This window comes from Mytilus californianus, unplaced genomic scaffold (genome assembly GCF_021869535.1).
Source record: "Mytilus californianus isolate M0D057914Y unplaced genomic scaffold, xbMytCali1.0.p SCAF_2, whole genome shotgun sequence".
Lineage (NCBI taxonomy): Eukaryota > Metazoa > Mollusca > Bivalvia > Mytilida > Mytilidae > Mytilus > Mytilus californianus.
This window is the reverse complement of record NW_026262668.1, coordinates 15,454,045-15,460,856: the sequence shown is the minus strand read 5'-3', so window position 1 is coordinate 15,460,856 and position 6,812 is coordinate 15,454,045. Positions and strand designations below refer to the sequence as shown.

The 6,812-nt window shown below is 40.3% G+C and overlaps 2 long non-coding RNA genes across 2 annotated transcripts; both read left to right on the top strand.

Moving 5' to 3' along the window:
- Nucleotides 1–665: 665 nt before the first annotated feature.
- LOC127729325 (uncharacterized) lies at nt 666–6,764 on the top strand. Its single transcript, XR_007994589.1, has 3 exons — nt 666–1,266; nt 5,329–5,480; nt 6,544–6,764. It is a non-coding gene; the product is annotated as an uncharacterized LOC127729325 (long non-coding RNA).
- On the top strand, nt 1,374–4,814 carry LOC127729324 (uncharacterized). Its single transcript, XR_007994588.1, has 3 exons — nt 1,374–3,425; nt 3,955–4,093; nt 4,796–4,814. It is a non-coding gene; the product is annotated as an uncharacterized LOC127729324 (long non-coding RNA).
- Nucleotides 6,765–6,812: the final 48 nt, after the last annotated feature.

Genomic DNA, 6,812 nt, shown 5'->3' with positions numbered 1-6,812 from the left:
AAATAATGAAGGATGTCACGGGGTATGACTATATAGGTCTTGTAGAGGAGAAACAGGCGCATCTCTTGCGCAAGATATCGAAGGGCGCTATGTTCAAAAATCTGAAACTAGAGCTCAAAATTTGAAAAAAATTTGTTAAAAACAGGGGGGTTGGCCTATTCCATGGTTTCTAGAGAAAAATAATGAGGGGTGTCACGGGGTATGACTATATAGGTCTTGAAGAAGAGAAACAGGCGCATCTTTTGCGCAAGGTATCGAAGGGCGCTATGTTCAAAAATCTGAAACTAGAGCTCAAAATTTGAAAAAAAAATTGTTAAAAACAGGGGGTTGGCCTATTCAATGCTTCTAGGGAAAAATAATGAGGGGTGTCACGGGGTATGACTATATAGGTCTTGTAGGAGAGAAACAGGCGCATCTTTTACGCAAGGTATCGAAGGGCGCTATGTTCAAAAATCTGAAACTAGAGTTAAAATTTGAAAAAAAATGTTAAAAACAGGGGGTTGGCCTATTCCATGGCTTCTACAGAAAAATAATGAGGGGCGTCACGGGGTATGACAATATAGGTCTCGTAGAAGAGAAACAGGCGCATCTCTTGCGCAAGGTTTCGAAAGGCGCTATGTTCAAAAATCTGAAACTAGAGCTCAAATTTTTAAAAAAATTGTTAAAAACAGGGGGGTTGGCCTATTATATGGCTTCTAGAGAAAAATAATGAGGGATGTCACGGGGTATGTCTATATAGGTCTTGTAGGAGAGAAACAGGCGCATCTTTTGCGCAAGGTATCGAAGGGCGCTATGTTCAAAAATCTGAAACTAGAGCTAAAATTTGAAAAAAAATGTTAAAAACAGGGGGGTTGGCCTATTCCATGGCTTCTACAGAAAAATAATGAGGGGTGTCACGGGGTATGACAATATAGGTCTTGTAGAAGAGAAACAGGCGCATCTCTTGCGCAAGGTTTCGAAAGGCGCTATGTTCAAAAATCTGAAACTAGAGCTCAAAATTTGAAAAAAAAGTGTTAAAAACAGGGGGTTGGCCTATTCCATGGCTTCTAGAGAAAAATAATGAGGGATGTCTCGGGGTATGTCTATATAGGTCTTGTAGAGGAGAAACAGGCGCATCTTTTGCGCAAGGTATCGAAGGGCGCTATGTTCAAAAATCTGAAACTAGAGCTCAAAATTTGAAAAAAATTGTTAAAAACAGGGGGGTTGGCCTATTCTATGGCTTCTAGAGAAAAATAATGAGGGATGTCACGGGGTATGACTATATAGGTCTCGTAGAGGAGAAACAGGCGCATCTCTTGTGCGAGGTATCGAAGGGCGCTATGTTCAAAAATCTGAAACTAGAGCTCAAAATTTGAAAAAAATTTTTTAAAAACACGGGGGTTGGCCAATTCCATGGTTTCTAGAGAAAAATAATGAGGGGTGTCACGGGGTATGACTATATAGGTCTTGTAGAGGAGAAACAGGCGCATCATTTGCGCAAGGTATCGAAGGGCGCTATGTTCAAAAATCTGAAACTAGAGCTCAAAATTTGAAAAATAAATTGTTAAAAACAGGGGGGTTGGCCTATTCCATGGCTTCTTGAGAAAAATAATGAGGGGTGTCACGGGGTATGACTATATAGGTCTTGTAGAGGAGAAACAGGCGCATCTTTTGCGCAAGGTATCGAAGGGCGCTATGTTCAAAAATCTGAAACTAGAGCTCAAAATTTAAAAAAAATTGTTAAAAACAGGAGGAATGGCCTATTCCATGGCTTCTAGAGAAAAATAATGAGGGGTGTCACGGGGTATGACTATATAGGTCTTGTAGAGGAGAAACAAGCGCATCTTTTGCGCAAGGTAACGAAGGGCACTATGTTCAAAAATCTGAAACTAGAGCTCAAAATTTGAAAAAAATAATATTAAAAACAGGGGGTTGGCCTATTCCATGGCTTCTAGAGAAAAATAATGAAGGATGTCACGGGGTATGACTATATAGGTCTTGTAGAGGAGAAACAGGCGCATCTCTTGCGCAAGATATCGAAGGGCGCTATGTTCAAAAATCTGAAACTAGAGCTCAAAATTTGAAAAATAAATTGTTAAAAACAGGGGGGTTGGCCTATTCCATGGCTTCCAAAGAAAAATAATGAGGGGTGTCACGGGGTATGACTATATAGGTCTTGTAGAGGAGAAACAGGCGCATCTTTTGCGCAAGGTATCGAAGGGCGCTATGTTCAAAAATCTGATACTAGAGCTCAAAATTTAAAAAAAATTGTTAAAAACAGGGGGAATGGCCTATTCCATGGCTTCTACAGAAAAATAATGAGGGGTGTCACGGGTTATGACTATATAGGTCTTGTAGAGGAGAAACAAGCGCATCTTTTGCGCAAGGTAACGAAGGGCGCTATGTTCAAAAAGCTGAAACTAGAGCTCAAAATTTGAAAAAAATAATATTAAAAACAGGGGGTTGGCCTATTCCATGGCTTCTAGAGAAAAATAATGAAGGATGTCACGGGGTATGACTATATAGGTCTTGTAGAGGAGAAACAGGCGCATCTCTTGCGCAAGATATCGAAGGGCGCTATGTTCAAAAATCTGAAACTAGAGCTCAAAATTTGAAAAAAATTTGTTAAAAACAGGGGGGTTGGCCTATTCCATGGTTTCTAGAGAAAAATAATGAGGGGTGTCACGGGGTATGACTATATAGGTCTTGAAGAAGAGAAACAGGCGCATCTTTTGCGCAAGGTATCGAAGGGCGCTATGTTCAAAAATCTGAAACTAGAGCTCAAAATTTGAAAAAAAATGTTAAAAACAGGGGGGTTGGCCTATTCTATGGCTTCTAGAGAAAAATAATGAGGGATGTCACGGGGTATGACTATATAGGTCTTGTAGAGGAGAAACAGGCGCATCTCTTGTGCGAGGTATCGAAGGGCGCTATGTTCAAAAATCTGAAACTAGAGCTCAAAATTTGAAAAAAAATTGTTAAAAACACGGGGGTTGGCCAATTCCATGGTTTCTAGAGAAAAATAATGAGGAGTGTCACGGGGTATGACTATATAGGTCTTGTAGAGGAGAAACAAGCGCATCTTTTGCGCAAGGTAACGAAGGGCGCTATGTTCAAAAATCTGAAACTAGAGCTCAAAATTTGAAAAAAATAATATTAAAAACAGGGGGTTGGCCTATTCCATGGCTTCTAGAGAAAAATAATGAAGGATGTCACGGGGTATGACTATATAGGTCTTGTAGAGGAGAAACAGGCGCATCTCTTGCGCAAGATATCGAAGGGCGCTATGTTCAAAAATCTGAAACTAGAGCTCAAAATTTGAAAAAAAAATTGTTAAAACAGGGGGTTGGCCTTTTCAATGCTTCTAGGGAAAAATAATGAGGGGTGTCACGGGGTATGACTATATAGGTCTTGTAGGAGAGAAACAGGCGCATCTTTTGCGCAAGGTATCGAAGGGCGCTATGTTCAAAAATCTGAAACTAGAGCTAAAATTTGAAAAAAAATGTTAAAAACAGGGGGTTGGCCTATTCCATGGCTTCTACAGAAAAATAATGAGGGGCGTCACGGGGTATGACAATATAGGTCTTGTAGAAGAGAAACAGGCGCATCTCTTGCGCAAGGTTTCGAAAGGCGCTATGTTCAAAAATCTGAAACTAGAGCTCAAATTTTGAAAAAAAATGTTAAAAACAGGGGGGTTGGCCTATTCCTTGGCTTCTAGAGAAAAAAATTGAGGGATGTCACGGGGTATGTCTATATAGGTCTTGTAGAGGAGAAACAGGCACATCTCTTGTGCGAGGTATCGAAGGGCGCTATGTAAAAAAATCTGAAACTAGAGCTCAAAATTTGAAAAAAAAAAGTGTTAAAAACAGGGGGGTTGGCCTATTCTATGGCTTCTAGAGAAAAATAATGAGGGATGTCACGGGGTATGACTATATAGGTCTTGTAGAGGAGAAACAGGCGCATCTCTTGTGCGAGGTATCGAAGGGCGCTATGTTAAAAAATCTGAAACTAGAGCTCAAAATTTGAAAAAAATTTGTTAAAAACAGGGGGGTTGGCCTATTCCATGGTTTCTAGAGAAAAATAATGAGGGGTGTCACGGGGTATGACTATATAGGTCTTGAAGAAGAGAAACAGGCGCATCTTTTGCGCAAGGTATCGAAGGGCGCTATGTTCAAAAATCTGAAACTAGAGCTCAAAATTTGAAAAAAAAATTGTTAAAAACAGGGGGTTGGCCTATTCAATGCTTCTAGGGAAAAATAATGAGGGGTGTCACGGGGTATGACTATATAGGTCTTGTAGGAGAGAAACAGGCGCATCTTTTGCGCAAGGTATCGAAGAGCGCTATGTTCAAAAATCTGAAACTAGAGCTAAAATTTGAAAAAAAATGTTAAAAACAGGGGGTTGGCCTATTCCATGGCTTCTACAGAAAAATAATGAGGGGCGTCACGGGGTATGACAATATAGGTCTTGCAGAAGAGAAACAGGCGCATCTCTTGCGCAAGGTTTCGAAAGGCGCTATGTTCAAAAATCTGAAACTAGAGCTCAAATTTTGAAAAAAATTGTTAAAAACAGGGGGGTTGGCCTATTCCATGGCTTCTAAAGAAAAATAATGAGGGATGTCACGGGGTATGTCTATATAGGTCTTGTAGAGGAGAAACAGGCGCATCTTTTGCGCAAGGTATCGAAGGGCGCTATGTTCAAAAATCTGAAACTAGAGCTCAAAATTTGAAAAAAAGTGTTAAAAACAGGGGGGTTGGCCTATTCTATGGCTTCTAGAGAAAAATAATGAGGGATGTCACGGGGTATGACTATATAGGTCTTGTAGAAGAGAAACAGGCGCATCTCTTGTGCGAGGTATCGAAGGGCGCTATGTTCAAAAATCTGAAACTAGAGCTCAAAATTTGAAAAAAAATTGTTAAAAACACGGGGGTTGGCCAATTCCATGGTTTCTAGAGAAAAATAATGAGGGGTGTCACGGGGTATGACTATATAGGTCTTGTAGAGAAGAAACAGGCGCATCTTTTGCGCAAGGTATCGAAGGGCGCTATGTTCAAAAATCTGAAACTAGAGCTCAAAATTTGAAAAAAAAAGTTTTCAAAACAGGGGGGTTGGCCTATTCCATGGCTTCTAGAGAAAAATAATGAGAGGTGTCACGGGGTATGACTATATAGGCCTTGTAGAGGAGAAACAGGCGCATCTTTTGCGCAAGGTATCGAAGGGCGCTATGTTCAAAAATCTGAAACTAGAGCTCAAAATTTGAAAAATAAATTGTTAAAAACAGGGGGGTTGGCCTATTCCATGGCTTCTACAGAAAAATAATGAGGGGTGTCACGGGGTATGACTATATAGGTCTTGTAGAAGAGAAACAGGCGCATCTTTTGCGCAAGGTATCGAAGGGCGCTATGTTAAAAAATCTGAAACTAGAGCTCAAAATTTGAAAAAAATTGTTAAAAACAGGGGGGTTGGCCTATTCCTTGGTTTCTAGAGAAAAATAATGAGGGGTGTCACGGGGTATATCTATATAGGTCTTGAAGAGGAGAAACAGGCGCATCTTTTGCGCAAGGTATCGAAGGGCGCTATGTTAAAAAATCTGAAACTAGAGCTCAAAATTTGAAAAAAAAGTGTTAAAAACAGGGGGGTTGGCCTATTCCATGGCTTCTAGAGAAAAATAATGAGGAGTGTCACGGGGTATGACAATATAGGTCTTGTAGAGGAGAAACAGGCGCATCTTTTGTGCAAGGTATTGAAGGGCGCTATGTTCAAAAATCTGAAACTACAGCTCAAAATTTGAAAAAAAAATGTTAAAAACAGGGGGGTTGGCCTATTCCATGGCTTCTAGAGAAAAAAAATGAGAGGTGTCACGGGGTATGACTATATAGGCCTTGTAGAGGAGAAACAGGCGCATCTTTTGCGCAAGGTATTGAAGGGCGCTATGTTCAAAAATCTGAAACTAGAGCTCAAAATTTGAAAAATAAATTGTTAAAAACAGGGGGGTTGGCCTATTCCATGGCTTCCAAAGAAAAATAATGAGAGGTGTCACGGGGTATGACAACATAGGTCTTGTAGAGGAGAAACAGGCGCATCTCTTGCGCAAGGTTTTGAAGGGCGCTATGTTAAAAAATCTGAAACTAGAGCTCAAAATTTGAAAAAAATTGTTAAAAACAGGGGGGTTGGCCTATTCCTTGGTTTCTAGCGAAAAATAATGAGGGGTGTCACGGGGTATGTCTATATAGGTCTTGTAGAAGAGAAACAGGCGCATCTTTTGTGCAAGGTATTGAAGGGCGCTATGTTCAAAAATCTGAAACTAGAGCTCAAAATTTGAAAAAAAAATGTTAAAAACAGGGGGGTTGGCCTATTCCATGGCTTCTAGAGAAAAATATTAAGAGGTGTCACGGGGTATGACTATATAGGCCTTGTAGAGGAGAAACAGGCGCATCTTTTGCGCAAGGTATTGAAGGGCGCTATGTTCAAAAATCTGAAACTAGAGCTCAAAATTTGAAAAATAAATTGTTAAAAACAGGGGGGTTGGCCTATTCCATGGCTTCCAAAGAAAAATAATGAGAGGTGTCACGGGGTATGACTATATAGGTCTTGTAGAAGAGAAACAGGCACATCTTTTGCGCAAGGTATCGAAGGGCGCTATGTTCAAAAATCTGAAACTAGAGCTCAAAATTTGAAAACAAATTGTTAAAAACAGGGGGGTTGGCCTATTCCATGGCTTGTAGAGAAAAATAACGAGGGGTGTCACGGGGTATGACTATATAGGTTTTGTAGAGGAGAAACAGGCGCATATCTTGAGCAAGGTTTTGAAGGGCGCTATGTTCAAAAATCTG